We start from the raw sequence: 13,243 nt of genomic DNA, 5'->3' as shown, positions 1-13,243 counted from the left end.
GTTCACATTAACCAAGTCTCATTAACTCCAGTTAAAGACCTTTTTTCTAAGCTCTTTAACCTTCGCTATTGTATACAAATATTTATAAATCTGGAGAGGACTCTCGGGTTTTGCGCCAACAATGAAAGTTAAGTATAACATGATTTAAAAAAAAAACTCAGTCAAAGATAATATACAACATGAGGTCATAATCGTAAAAGTTACAGTTCGCGTAATCAAAGAACAACTTCCATTACCTCTAGAGCCACACGCTAAGATCCATTAGATTCCAACTCCACACAAGTAACGTTTCGAGCGTAATATACTATAAATTAAGAAATTTACACTGTGTTGGTGAAAGGACTTTGCTCTCTATATTTTACCGCGTGCCCGTTTTGCTTCCTCCGATTGCTTGCCAGAATTGCCTCGCGAGCGAGCGTAGGAAAATGGGGAAATCAGCACGAGAAAGGTAAAACTAAAAATAGACATAAAGATAAAACCTTTACAAAATCAATATTGGAAACATGTTGACAAGACCAAATTGTCGCCACTTTGCGCCACTTCGAGAATAAATATTACGTTGCTGAAACTGATAGGCAAGAAGCAAGAAAAAAAGAGATCGCCACGTAATCTCAAATCGTGACTGAGATAGCACTCTCTATGGAGAAGTCATTCGAATGTATGTGGAACTTTAAACGCGTGTTTCAAAATCGTTAACGATTTCTCGTAAATTATCGATAACGTCTAATTATTAGAAAATAACTACTAACTTCTTTTAAATTATTATTAATAATATAAATGATTCTACGTGTACAATACACAAGACTCTTTCAAACGAAAGTCTGGCGGGTAAACTGTCGATCAAGATATTAATGAATACTTACTCTTAACTGAGTATTAGTATGTTAATTTAAAAAGCTATTTTTCTTCCTCGCTTAAAAACTATACGCATGAATTCGTGCCATAAAACTTTTTCGAGGAAACGGCCAACGCAGCGTAATACCATTTGTTTAATCATGCATCGAGAGAAAGAGAGGGAGAGAGAGGAGGAAAGATATATTATGGCGGCACACCTCAATTGAAACACATGATCAAAACGTGTATTATGACGTTCGAGATGTACAATACCGAGGAAAAAACTATTTTCACCGCTCATTTCGTCATACCGAGCGAGCGAGCGAGCTTTAACATGAAAAGAATCATTAGTAGATATTATTCATCTTTAGTGAATATTCCCCGAAATGTTTTTACTCTGAATGTATGAAAATTGTAAAGAATCTGCGCAAAGCTGCCGCAGATTTGGATAACGGCATGTTCGAATATTATTTATGAAATAATAAATAATCTCTGCATCGTATTAAAACTTTACTTTAAATCATCTTGAATAATAAAAGTACTTATATTAAAAAATTCAGAGTTTTGTCATTATTCCTTCATACATTTTTACTATAAAGCATATTCCTTACTTAAATTTTTAATTAAGATAGAAAAAAATCCCTAAATTTTTTGTATTACTTTCAAATGCAATATAGAATAATCTATAATTTTTTCATTATTTTGAAAATTTATATATGATATCCTCTCTTCCTTTCTTCTTTCCTTCCTATATTTCCTTAATGAGCTCTAGAAAGTTGCAGATATCATCACTCGTTGCAATCATATACTGTTTTTGTTGATACTTTTTTGCGCGGTCGCGTAAAGTGATTGTGGACGTATCGTAGGTTTATTACTGCAGAACAAAAAATTCATCGCTGTTTTATCAACTTCGAGAAACTATATATCCATGCACGATTTCAGGCAGAAATGCGCTGGAGATGAAAGCACTGGACAGGATGAAACGATAAGTTCCAACAGTAGACGGTATTTTTAAGTGTGACATTTCACTCGAGTAATAAATTAAGCGTGATAAATCTCGTTTCGCGATAACGTATAGTTAACTATTCAAAGATTTCTAACCGAAAAACGTAGTGATTAAAAAAAATTTAAACGTGACTCCGAGCGTAAAAAAAACGTAATTATGCAGTGCATGTCGTAATTTGCTGACGTAAATCGGTCTCAATTATTGACACATCATTTAAACGTCGTACTCGGGTACGACTAATCGTAGTTTTTCACGAATAGTAATAAAGCGTGAGTCATAAAGAGGTAGGTATAGCAACGAGAGTTATGACTACCTACTACGGAATTCCCGTTCCCCTCGCTACGCAAATCATCCATTGATAAGAATATTGTTATGCAAATTTAATTCATGATAGTATATTTACACAAAGAATACTGTGAGATCTGTCAGAGTACATGGAATGTTAAAAGTTTGGCACAAATTTGCGCTTGGTATCGTATTCCATCGTAGATTTTTTTATCTAATCTCGTAATGTGTGAGAATTTAGTTAAACGACATCACAAATACAACTCCTGTTGCAAGAAATTCGATTGTGAATAATTTGATTAATTTATAACGTATAGCCTCTGTAATTCGTCTGCAATAAAAAGATAGTAAAAGATGTAAAGATAAACTTTGCAGTTTTGCATTTCGAGATTACCAAATGTTTCATTAATTAGCCAAATTATGTCACAATTGCAAGATTAAAAAAAAAGAAACAGATTATTTCATTTTTCTCCGATTTGCTTAATCATAACTGGCAACATAATTACAGATAAGATTAAAAAGAAACGACCACGTAAACTTTATTAGACAAAACCCACCGTCTAAGAAAGTTCAAATTTCCCGAGGCGGGTCTTGTTTTACAAAGTAGATTTTTATCCTGAGGATGAAACAGATGCCAGACCAGACGACAAACGCGAACAAACACGAATGCGAACCAACTTATTTCAGTAAATGTGAATAAGAACGTCGCGAATACAAACGAGTCCAAATTCACATCGGACGGAGTCCTCTCCTGTCGGCGGAATCAAAGGAAAAGCGCTCGTTGTATTCGCCACACGTTCATTCCTGAACGTTCGCTCGTGGTCGTTCGTCCTTGCTGGCTCGTGGTTCGGATACGCCTCGACATCGCGCCACGGACGTATCGCACGGTCGCGTATATATTCGACATGAAACGGAACTTACGCTCGTTCTGAAAATATTTCATTCAATGCTGTCGTATGTACAGCGTGTGCCAAGCATTGACCGTGGACGACGTCTATAAGACGTCTACCACGCGTCTATAAGACTAGTCTATCGTCTATTAAAAGAGTACGCTCGGCTGCAATCTTACGATTACATATACCTGCCGGAGCGCTTGCACGATCCGCACGACGACAACGTAAGCGTACGTTCCGCGTATGTGTATGTTTTACGCGCTTGCGCGTGCGCGTATATGTGTGTGCGCAAGCCACGGCGGTTGCGTGTTCGCGGGCGTCTCGACGCGCTTCCTCGTGGCCTTTGTGAAGCGTCGTCGCCCGGTTAGCAACAGATTTCACCAGGATCGGACGAGCCGTCGAATAAGGAGGACCCCTGGCACCCCGTGGGCTAGAAAAAAGAGAAAGAGAGGAAGAGAGAGGGGGGGGGGGGGAGAGAGAAAGTGAGAGACAGACAGAGTCTCTTTTATCCGCTTTATTCCGAGCGAAGACGTGAGCAACACATTCATTCGGAATCGATTCGTTCCGTAAATACGGAACGAAGAGTGCGGGCGTCGCCTGACAATTCCTATTTAATCTGCTTTCTGACGAAATGATGCTTCGTAAGTCGATCATTAAAAATATGAAGAGAAACGTAGCGGCTTTCATGAAATACCTACATACGTTGCGTTGCCTCTTTATTTTCGTATTAAAGATGTGAAAAGGGCACAATTTGGCAAAGAGACAATTTTGAATAAAAAAAGTATAACGTACAATTTTTTTTTTTTCAAAATAAATATGAATGTGATTACTGATATTAATCATTTGTCAATGTTACATTAAACTTATAAACTTATAAACTTAACAAGATGACTTGTTTATACAAGTCTTTTTATAAAGGGAAAAAAATACGAAAATGTTAATTAAAATAAAAAATATCATGCCTCAATTCATTTACGTTTATTTTCCCTATTTTAGACCAGTATTCATAGTCAAATCTTATTTCAAAGCCATATCTCAAGTGTCTTGAGATGGTAATACGGCTCTGTGATTGATGATATCTAAGATAATAAATTAAATATGAATCGACTATGAAGAGAAGACTTCAATATTAACCTACACGGAAAAAAATAGTTTTGCTGTGACAGCAAAACCATCGTTGCTAAGGCATATTCGTTGTGACAGCAAAAAATTTGTTATTATAACTAATTTTTCACGATGTTGATCTTTACAGCAAAATATGTTTTGTCAGTACAATCAAATTTTGTTAAGTAAATTTGTCCGTAGAATCAAATTAATTTGCTTTGAAAATAAAACAGTCTGTTCTTAGCAAATATATTTTGTTAATACAACGAAATCATAATTGCAGGTACGAATTTGTCAGGACAACAAATAAAATTTGTTACTGTAGCCAAACTAGCTCGACTAGAATAACAAATTTCATTTGTTGTGATAAATTCGTATCAGTAATTTCTTCTCTTTTGTAAAATTTTGTTTGACATAAAAAAATAATAATCAGATTTAAAATACAGATTTAACTATTTATTGTTAGAATTGTATCATATAGCTATTTCTATTATTCAAATTTTTTATCTTTCCACATAGCAAATAATCAATACTTTACGTTTGTTATAAAAGAATAATACAAAATAAATATGTATATGTATATATGTCTAATAAAAAATTATATATATATTTATTTATTTAATATCTAATAAAATTAAATAAATATACAATTAAAGTCAGGTGTAAATTACATATACAAATACAATCCACCTTTATCCCAGCGAAATGTTTCCAATTTAAATATACTCCATTTAATTTTAATCGATTCCTCGTTTTATCATACTACCTACAAGTGTCAGGTACTCAGGTGTAGAACATTCGCTCGTTTATCTCTAAAGCATAAAATGACATTGATTGTTTTAGCTCGGGACTACGGGTATAATGTTTTCCGAGAAACTGAGAGAGACGCGTCTCGTGTCAAGTATTCGGGGGCAATATCGGGAGAATATGTGTGGTGGCGAGAGGTGTCTCGCGAAGATTCTGTTGGAAGAAAAGATATACCTCTCCCTCTATCTCTCTCGATACGTCAACGTCGTCGTCGGCGTTATCGCACGTGCGAGGGGCATTGCGACCACCTAGTTCGTCGCTCGTGCGTGTTGCATCGGTGACCCGTGCACAGCGAAAGTTCTTTTGTTCGCCGATGAATCAAGATCCCATGCGCTTACGCGATACGCATTTACGAAACGCTTCACATAAGGGCGATACGCCTAATGTAAGTATCACGTATGTAATACTCGCTTAGCGCTTGTACGTCGAACAGGATCATCATCTATTCAGTATCATCATCCAGCGAGTATGTTACATGCGCGATGCATACATATTAGGTATAATAGATATATATTATTGAAAGATGAACAAGGAGTTATATAAAAAGTCTGACAGTTATTAGTGCGAAAAAAATTCTTTATCAGAACAAAATTTTATTGCAATTGTTAACAATGCTTTAAAAGAAACAATAGAAGGTATTTTAATTTTATTAAAATATAGTTTTATTCAAAAAATATCATATATATGTATAAAACAAAAATATATGATAGTATGGGTGTTCAGAAATTCACGGATACGGAATACACAATGTGATTGTCCGTAATCAAGAAAAAAACAATTTTTTTTTTGTTTGACAAAATTTCATCCCAGTAGTATTTTTTTAATGAAAATAATTTAAGATTGAAAAGTGAACATTCTAGATTATGTACGAATCAGGAGCAACGCTCGTAGAAATAGGCACCCATATGGTACAGAAAAATTGATGTAACATTGCAGAAATATTTCATCACAAGATTGCAACATTGCATACAACAATAATAAAATGTTTGTCTTTAGAAATATTGCAATGCATTATTGCAGCAATATTATAATATAATTTTGGTGTTTCTGAAAATATTTCAGCTGCTATTATATCAATGCATGTATAAGTTCCAAAAATTGCATGTCTCTGAATGAATTTTCACGGAAGAATGAAAAATTTTACTGTCAAAATATACGTCTTATCATTTATTTTAATTTTTTAATTCAATTTTAAAATTTCTTTGCAAAATAATTTCGTTAAAATTAAAATGTAAGTAAAAAATTTCGTAATGCTGCCTTTTATTCTATATTGTGTAAATTTTAATTACAAAAAGGTAGAATTGTGTTTATCTGATAGCCGTAACTCGGCGAATGAAGCATAGGACATTATTTTTCACAACATTTTTAAAACATTGCTGTAGATTGCTAAATACTGTAAAAAATTGTTTTATTGTCTCTGCAACGTATTGCACTGCAATATATAATGTTGTAGCGTTGCAGCAATGTTGTTGCAAGCTTCTACATGCTATTTTACTAACGCTAAAAATGTTATAACAACTATAATATCTTTATTTCTAATACAATTTACTTAATAAGAGAACATTTCCTTACTGATACTACTGAAGCAGCTATTAAAATAAATAGATTAGATAACACGTGTAATTTGAATTCAAGGTGTTACTCTTACATTTCAAACATTTTCAGAATGTTAAAACAACACTTTAAATCAAAATTATTCATGTTTTATCTAATCTACTTATTTTACTTTCAGCCATTACTTCAGTAGTATCAGTTAGAAAATATTCTCTTATTAAGTAAGATACATTAAAAATAGCGCTTGTTAGATATCACGTATAGCTAATCTAAAACCTTTAACAAAATAAAAGGCGTACCATCTTTGCTTGTGTCACATCAGATTCATGCAATTTTTAGAGCAGGCTCGTAAACTTTAAATTGTTCTCATTTAAAAAAAGTATTATTCAGATGCAATTTTGCCGAAAGAAAAAGCTGTTTTCCCGGCACAAATAATCGCTATGCATTTTCCGCAATGTATATAAATAATATACAAAAGATATATTTAAAAGTGAATAACATATCTCTTCCTTTCCCTGCAAAAAATACACAAAAAAAATTAAACATAAAATTAAACATTAAATGGTGAATTTTTATGCGAAATATTCTAGCAAGTAAAAATGTTGCTTCCTCTGTACCGCTCTCAGCCGCTACCTGACTATAAACTTTTGTTTATATACGATATACATGCTCGATAGTACTTGGAATTGATAACGTTTGCTGTAAAGAGCTGCACGGGCTTGACTGTCCCGGCGCACACTCCGCTCACGTCACTCTCTCTTTCTCTCTCTCTCTCTCTCCCCTCCCCCCCCCCCGTCTGATTCATCCGCGATGCCGGGGTCGAGCTCTCATAAACGCGTTCGATCCCGTGGAGCTCACGTGCCGTAAATTATTCGGTGAGAATAGGAGAGGAGCTGTGTCGTGACGCATGCGCCGGCACGCTCGGTGCAGAAATTAAACCTGCGACGGAGGATCGTCCGCGATCCAAATAACTTGTCACGAAGAAACAGGTTTCTACGGGGGTCGCACACGTGCGCTCGCGCGCTCGCGCGCACGCGGGATAGACGGTAATGCATATTGTATAGATGTACTCGCAAATAGACATCGACGGCTATATTTTTCGCCGCTGTCATACTACGAATTTTCTTGATAATCAATCTCTCTCAAATTCCTCTAATTCAATAAACCTCTATTATAGTGAAACGTTAAAATACGATTACGTTAATGTTATAATTTTATTATATATAATTCTGCATCAAAAATAGGACGTATCAAGTATTAAAGTGAACGTGTCGGGAATTTTTCGGGGGAGGAAGAGGGGGGGATCGATCGCGTCTTAATCTATGCGCAATTACGGATTCCGGAATTAAATTGTTCGGCATTAAAACGTAAGTCATTTGCGGGGGAAACAAGTCGAATAATAAATAAAAATAAATTATTCAAATCGGAGGTTGCAGTTGCGCGGTTATAGACCGCAGTCTGGAAGTTCTCTCGCGCTTCTGACCCAGAAGCGAAAGTAATCTCAAAGTAATCTAATCCACGCGCGTTTACGCGTAATTAGCGGGCGACGTGAAGTTTGGCAGGGCGATACGGAGGGCGAAACCGCAAAAGACGCGGAGACGGATAACGATCCGGGAGTATTTACGTCGCCGGTTGATTAAAACGATTCCGACGGTCGTCTACCTCCCGCCCTCCACCCCTCCGGCGATGTCTATTTCCAAGTAGATTCCGTATAATTCCTGCGTCGACGCATTTACATTTCGCGCACGCACGCACGCACGCACGCACGCACGCCACGTCACATCGCGGCACGTCACGCGTGCGGTTTTTCGCGTCAGCCGCGCGTAACGCGGAACCTAATTGCATTTTCACCTGCGCCTTCAACCGGCGAACGATCGTCCGTTCGTTTCTAACGCTTTTCCCTTTTTCCTTTTCCCCATTTAGCCCCCCGTCCCCCTCTCACTCTTCGCTGTGATATGACGCAATCGAGTGGTCAATGCGCTTCGAGAGGATCGAGGAGGAAAGGAAATTATTCGTGAGCCTGCATTGAATCTGTCCCGATAACACTTCTTTCGTTGTACTAAGCGCCATTACATTTTAAATTGGATAATTTATTTATAAGATATGAATGAAGGATGATGAAAGTATTCGGCGCGGATTGCAAGACGTGAGTTAAATAAACTTTTGTAAAATAAACTTTTATTATAATAAATAGTAGACGATCATTTCGACTCATTTAGAGTCATCAGCGGGATTGTAAATTTTTTTATGGAAAAGAGAACAATAGATGTTATATTCCATAAGAACCTAATGAGGGCAAAAAATTTTTGGATAAACAAATTCGTAGTAATTAATGCCGATATGCTGATCCGTAAATTGTGTTATAAATATTAACTGCTCGTACCGGATCGAGAACTTAAATGTCTTATTTGTTTATTTATAATAAAATGGAAAGGGAATTTTCCTGAAACGTTCCGCTTCAAATGTGCAAATAAGATGCGCTTTTGTATCGTCTGATTAAATTATTTATTTGTAATTTTTGTTTATAATTTTCTAAATTCTCTATAATTTTTTAATAAGTTTTAATAAAGCGAACAATTTTTCACGGTTCAAAAATATTAAGTAAATTACGCGTGCGTGTGTGTGTGTGTGTGTAAATATTGCTTTAAGTTTCATCCACAGTTGCGCGGTATTATTATTTTTTTACCGCACATGTAATCGTTAAGAAATTACATAATACTTAATACGTAACGATTACCTGAAATAATAACTCATTTGTTAAAATCTGTTTGTGATATATCTCTCGTTTCATCTATCCCGAGCCCATTAACAATTAAAACATTCGTTTTCCGATGCAAATAGTAGGGCAATACAGTAAATGACAATAATGTGTTGTGTCACCGCATATATCGATCAGAGCGCGGCTCGTTTCCCGAGGAGCAAGGATAATTAAGTATAAATGTCAACCTTGCGCGCGACGTAATAAGATTCGCGTGGTACATGTGTTGTAACACATCGTGTTTTTTGTAACCGCAATACGTTTTTTCTTTCCTTTTCTTTTTTATTCAAGAACGCGCCGGAGTTGCGTGCCGCGTTATCAGCGGCGGCGACGGCGCAACGAGACGCGATCCGCAAGAGCGAACTTTTCCTATTGTGTTACGCGAAAGTGACTCTCGCACGCAACTCTTCGTACGAAGGAGGGAATCGGCCGAGGAGGCTCACACACCAGCTTACGCGTTGCAACGCGATCGTAACACGCGCTTCTCCCCCCTCCCCCTCTCTTTCTCTCTCTTTCTCTGTCTGTCTCTCTCTCTTCCCCGACCTTATCCACGATTCGACGACGAGCGGAACACATGTTCGCCGTCTCTCACGGATCAACGGACGGACGAATGGACGGCCCAATCGATCGATCGATCGATTGATCGGTCGGTCGATCGTCCAACGAGTGAACGATAAGACGGATTTCAACGGCGATCAGCGCAATCCGATTCACCCGATTGTCATAATCCGGCCGTGAGGATCATCGCCTCCTGGTGTCTCCTAAACAAAGAACTGTAGATGACAACACGCGAGGCGACCCTGACTCCGTTCCTTATTACCAACTACGGTGGTGCGAATGTAGGCAGGCGAACGTATCATACTTGAATACGTGTATTTATTTCTGGACGTTAGCTCATGAATGCAAAAATCAATATTAAACTGTTATTATTTCAGAAACTTTTTCGCATTTAACGACGAGCATTTGAAAATTCCCCCCTCCCCTCCATCTTTTTCCGAAAGTTTTCTATAAAAAAAAAATACAACAAAATACTCGACGTTAAAAAAAGAGATGCAGCATCTTTTTCTTCTCTCTTCGCTCCCCCCTCCTCCCGTTGCTGCATAAGGACGTTTCACCCCGGAGCGCGATGTGGGGGGATGCCACGCCGGGTCGCGGAATATCGCGGCACACGAGACGACTACTACGAGCGGCAGGAGCCGCGGCGCGCGTATTCGCGCGATAATAACGCCTCCGCGGGGACCTCTTATCGATGCACCACGTTAAAGAGCCGGCGAGCCGGAGTGCAACTGCGACCGAAGTGTGGCGTATCGATTCGCGGACGCGTCGCCATGCGAGCGCGCGCGAGCGATTCCCGCGGGGACGAATTCGCGCGCGCGAAACGCGAGAGAGCCGGCGAGAGGGAAATCTAACTCCTCGCTTTCGGTTTCCCCAAGTCGACCGCCAAGTCGTAACGCCTGAGAATTTATTTAAATTGAATATGTAAGCGCGAAGCGCACTCTGAAAATACGAGACGGATAGAAATTTCAAACGTAAGAGGGAAGAAGAGGCATCGTTCGCCTGGCAGGTTTTCCGGTTCGGTGTATCTCTCCTGACGTTCGACCACCGATGGAGCAATCTTCCCCCGTCGCTTTGCAAGAGTTTTTTTTTTTTTTTAATTTGCCTCGATCTTCCAGCGAGTCCTGCGACTTCAGGGTAACGTGATGTATTTTTGTTCGCCGTTATTAATCTCGCGAATATATGTTACTATGTATCGTTAGGTGCCATAGTGACCTATTTTTGAAAACGCGCCAGTCAAACAAGCTCTCTCTCTCTCTCTCTCTCTCTCTCTCTCTCTCTCTCTCTCTGTTTCTCATTTTCTCCTTTTGTATTTAAAAACAAGTGAGTCTCGTGTTGTATTTAATTAAGCACAAAACGAATCGGTCGCACAGGGTCGTTCCCGCGAACGTTAACCCCGGCTTTCCGTGCAGATATAAACAGACGAGTTTCCTCCGGAGGAGGATTAGCGAGGAAAGGACAAAGAGAATCGCTCCCGAACGTCCATTCTTCGACATTCATGAAGAGCACGGTTGATGAAACGTTAAAGACGCCTCTTTCTCTCGCGCGCGCAATGGGGCAAGGAGAATAACGAGAGAGTTCGATTCTCTATCTCTCTCTTTTTCATCGTGAGCACATAAACATTTCCATCCACCACTCTCCGATCTGGAATGGTCGAGTCCTGTAACGAGGCGGCGGGACGGGACGAAGGGAGGCAGAAGCGGTGGAGGAGACGGAGGAGAGAGAGACAGAGAGAGAGAGAAAGAGGAGGAGGAGGAAGTAAGATACGAGCATTCCGTGTCCGTAGAAGAGGAAGGAGGAGAAGATTCGTAAAATTTCGAGTATGTTCTTTACCTGTAGGATCCACGGCGACGTGATCGCCGGTCCGAACAAAGGCGAGGAAACCGGCGGCGGCGCTTTGACTCGTTGTTGCTGTTACTGTCGCCTCCACTACTGCCGTCGTCGTTGTCGTCGTCGTAGTCGTCGTCGTCGTCGTCGTTGTAGTCACCAAGGAAGGAGGAAGAAGAGACGCGAGGAGGAAGGAGACGCGAGAGGTGGCCGAAGGAGGTGACGGAGGAGAGAAGGAGGAGAAAGAGGAGAAGAAAGAAGAGGAGGAGGAGGAGGAGGAAAAGGAGGAAGCGGAGGAGACGACGGGCAAGGAAGCGGAGTAGCAGCGGTAGCAGACGATAGGAGTTGATACACACGTCGTTCCAGGCACCGCGACGGCGCTGCGGTCGTCGTCGTCGTCGTCGTCGCGTAGCACTCTCCGCGCTTGGAAACCACTATCGTAGCACCACCGCACCTTCCTCCATGTTGCCTGCACGCGAATTCGACGAAGGGCGCCACTGAGCATTGACGCGCACACACCAGAGAGAGAGATCCACGATTACTCCGAATCGCGGAGGAAACACACGAAGCGAACACGGCGCACGGGACACGTCTCGTTGGCGGCGAGTAAAAGAGAGAGAAAGAAAGGAAGGGAGAGGGGAAGAGGAGGCAGGTAGCGGGCCGGAAGATGCGAAGAGGAGACGGAGGAGTAGGAAGAAGAAGAGAGAGGAAGGAGGGGGGAGAGAGAGAGAGAGAGAGAGAAAGAGAGAGAGAGAGAGAGAGAGAGAGAGAGAGATCGTAGACGATGCACGCACTCGCGATCACTTGCGATCGCACCTCGCACGACACCACGGGTTCCGGATGGTATTTCGTATTCTCGGAAAAAGAGGCGTTCACCGCGGACTTACGCGCGCGGCAGGCCCGCTTCTCGCACCAGGGACTACTACCGTCGAAAACGAACGACGGGGCGAAAGGAAGAGAAAGAAAGAGAGAGAGAAAGACAAGTCCGTGACGTGCCGACGCTCGCGGCTAGGCGCCATTTACAGATACCCGTGCCCACTGGCCGTAGCACCGGCGCGCGGGCTCTCCCCTCCCCACCCGTCTGGCCGCTTCCCCCACCACTCGCGAGTGCCTCCCCCCCCCCCTCCTCCTCTTGCTCCTTCTCCTCCTCCGCCGCCGCGGTTCATTCGAGTCTTGCCTCTCGTTCTCGCTTGCCTTTCTCTCTGCCCCCTCCCTTCTCTCTCTCTTTCCTCCTCGTTCCTTGTCTCTCTCCTATTGCTGCTTCATTCTCCACCTTTATCGTTCTTCACGCTCTTCAGTCCTCGCTCGTTATCCGCGTGTCATCGCGTCTCCTTTCCTCGCACTTGCGTTTCTTCTCCGTGTCGAAACGAAATTTAACCCTCTCTCTCTCTCTCTCTCTTTTTCTTTTCGCGCGTGCGCTCGTTCCTTGTCTCCGCTCTCCGTATCCCATACTCGCGGCGCGGCGACGCGATGCCGCCCCCTCTTTCTCCTTTCCACGCGCTCCTCCAACGATATGCGTTTCTACTGTACCTTGAAGTGCACAACCGTCTCACTCTCCCGCTTGCTCCTCGCGCCGCGCGTAGCGTTCTCTCCTCGTTGCGCCGATGGTTCCGTCCGACC

General features: G+C 41.0%; 1 protein-coding gene across 5 annotated transcripts in view; it reads right to left on the bottom strand.

The window, feature by feature from the left end:
• Nucleotides 1-12,682, bottom strand: part of LOC105833601 (putative transcription factor capicua) — a 52,536-nt gene extending 39,854 nt beyond the window's left edge. For 4 of the 5 annotated variants that reach the window (XM_012675444.3, XM_012675450.3, XM_012675448.3 and 1 more), the window contains exon 1: nt 11,630-12,682. The gene's annotated coding sequence lies outside the window, so the exon portion shown is untranslated. The remainder of the gene's footprint in view (nt 1-11,629) is intronic. The other variant, XM_012675449.3, reaches the window with a different exon arrangement.
• Nucleotides 12,683-13,243: the final 561 nt, after the last annotated feature.

Source organism: Monomorium pharaonis, chromosome 4 (genome assembly GCF_013373865.1).
Source record: "Monomorium pharaonis isolate MP-MQ-018 chromosome 4, ASM1337386v2, whole genome shotgun sequence".
NCBI classification, from domain to species: Eukaryota; Metazoa; Arthropoda; class Insecta; order Hymenoptera; family Formicidae; genus Monomorium; species Monomorium pharaonis.
This window is presented reverse-complemented; position numbering and strand designations above follow the sequence as displayed.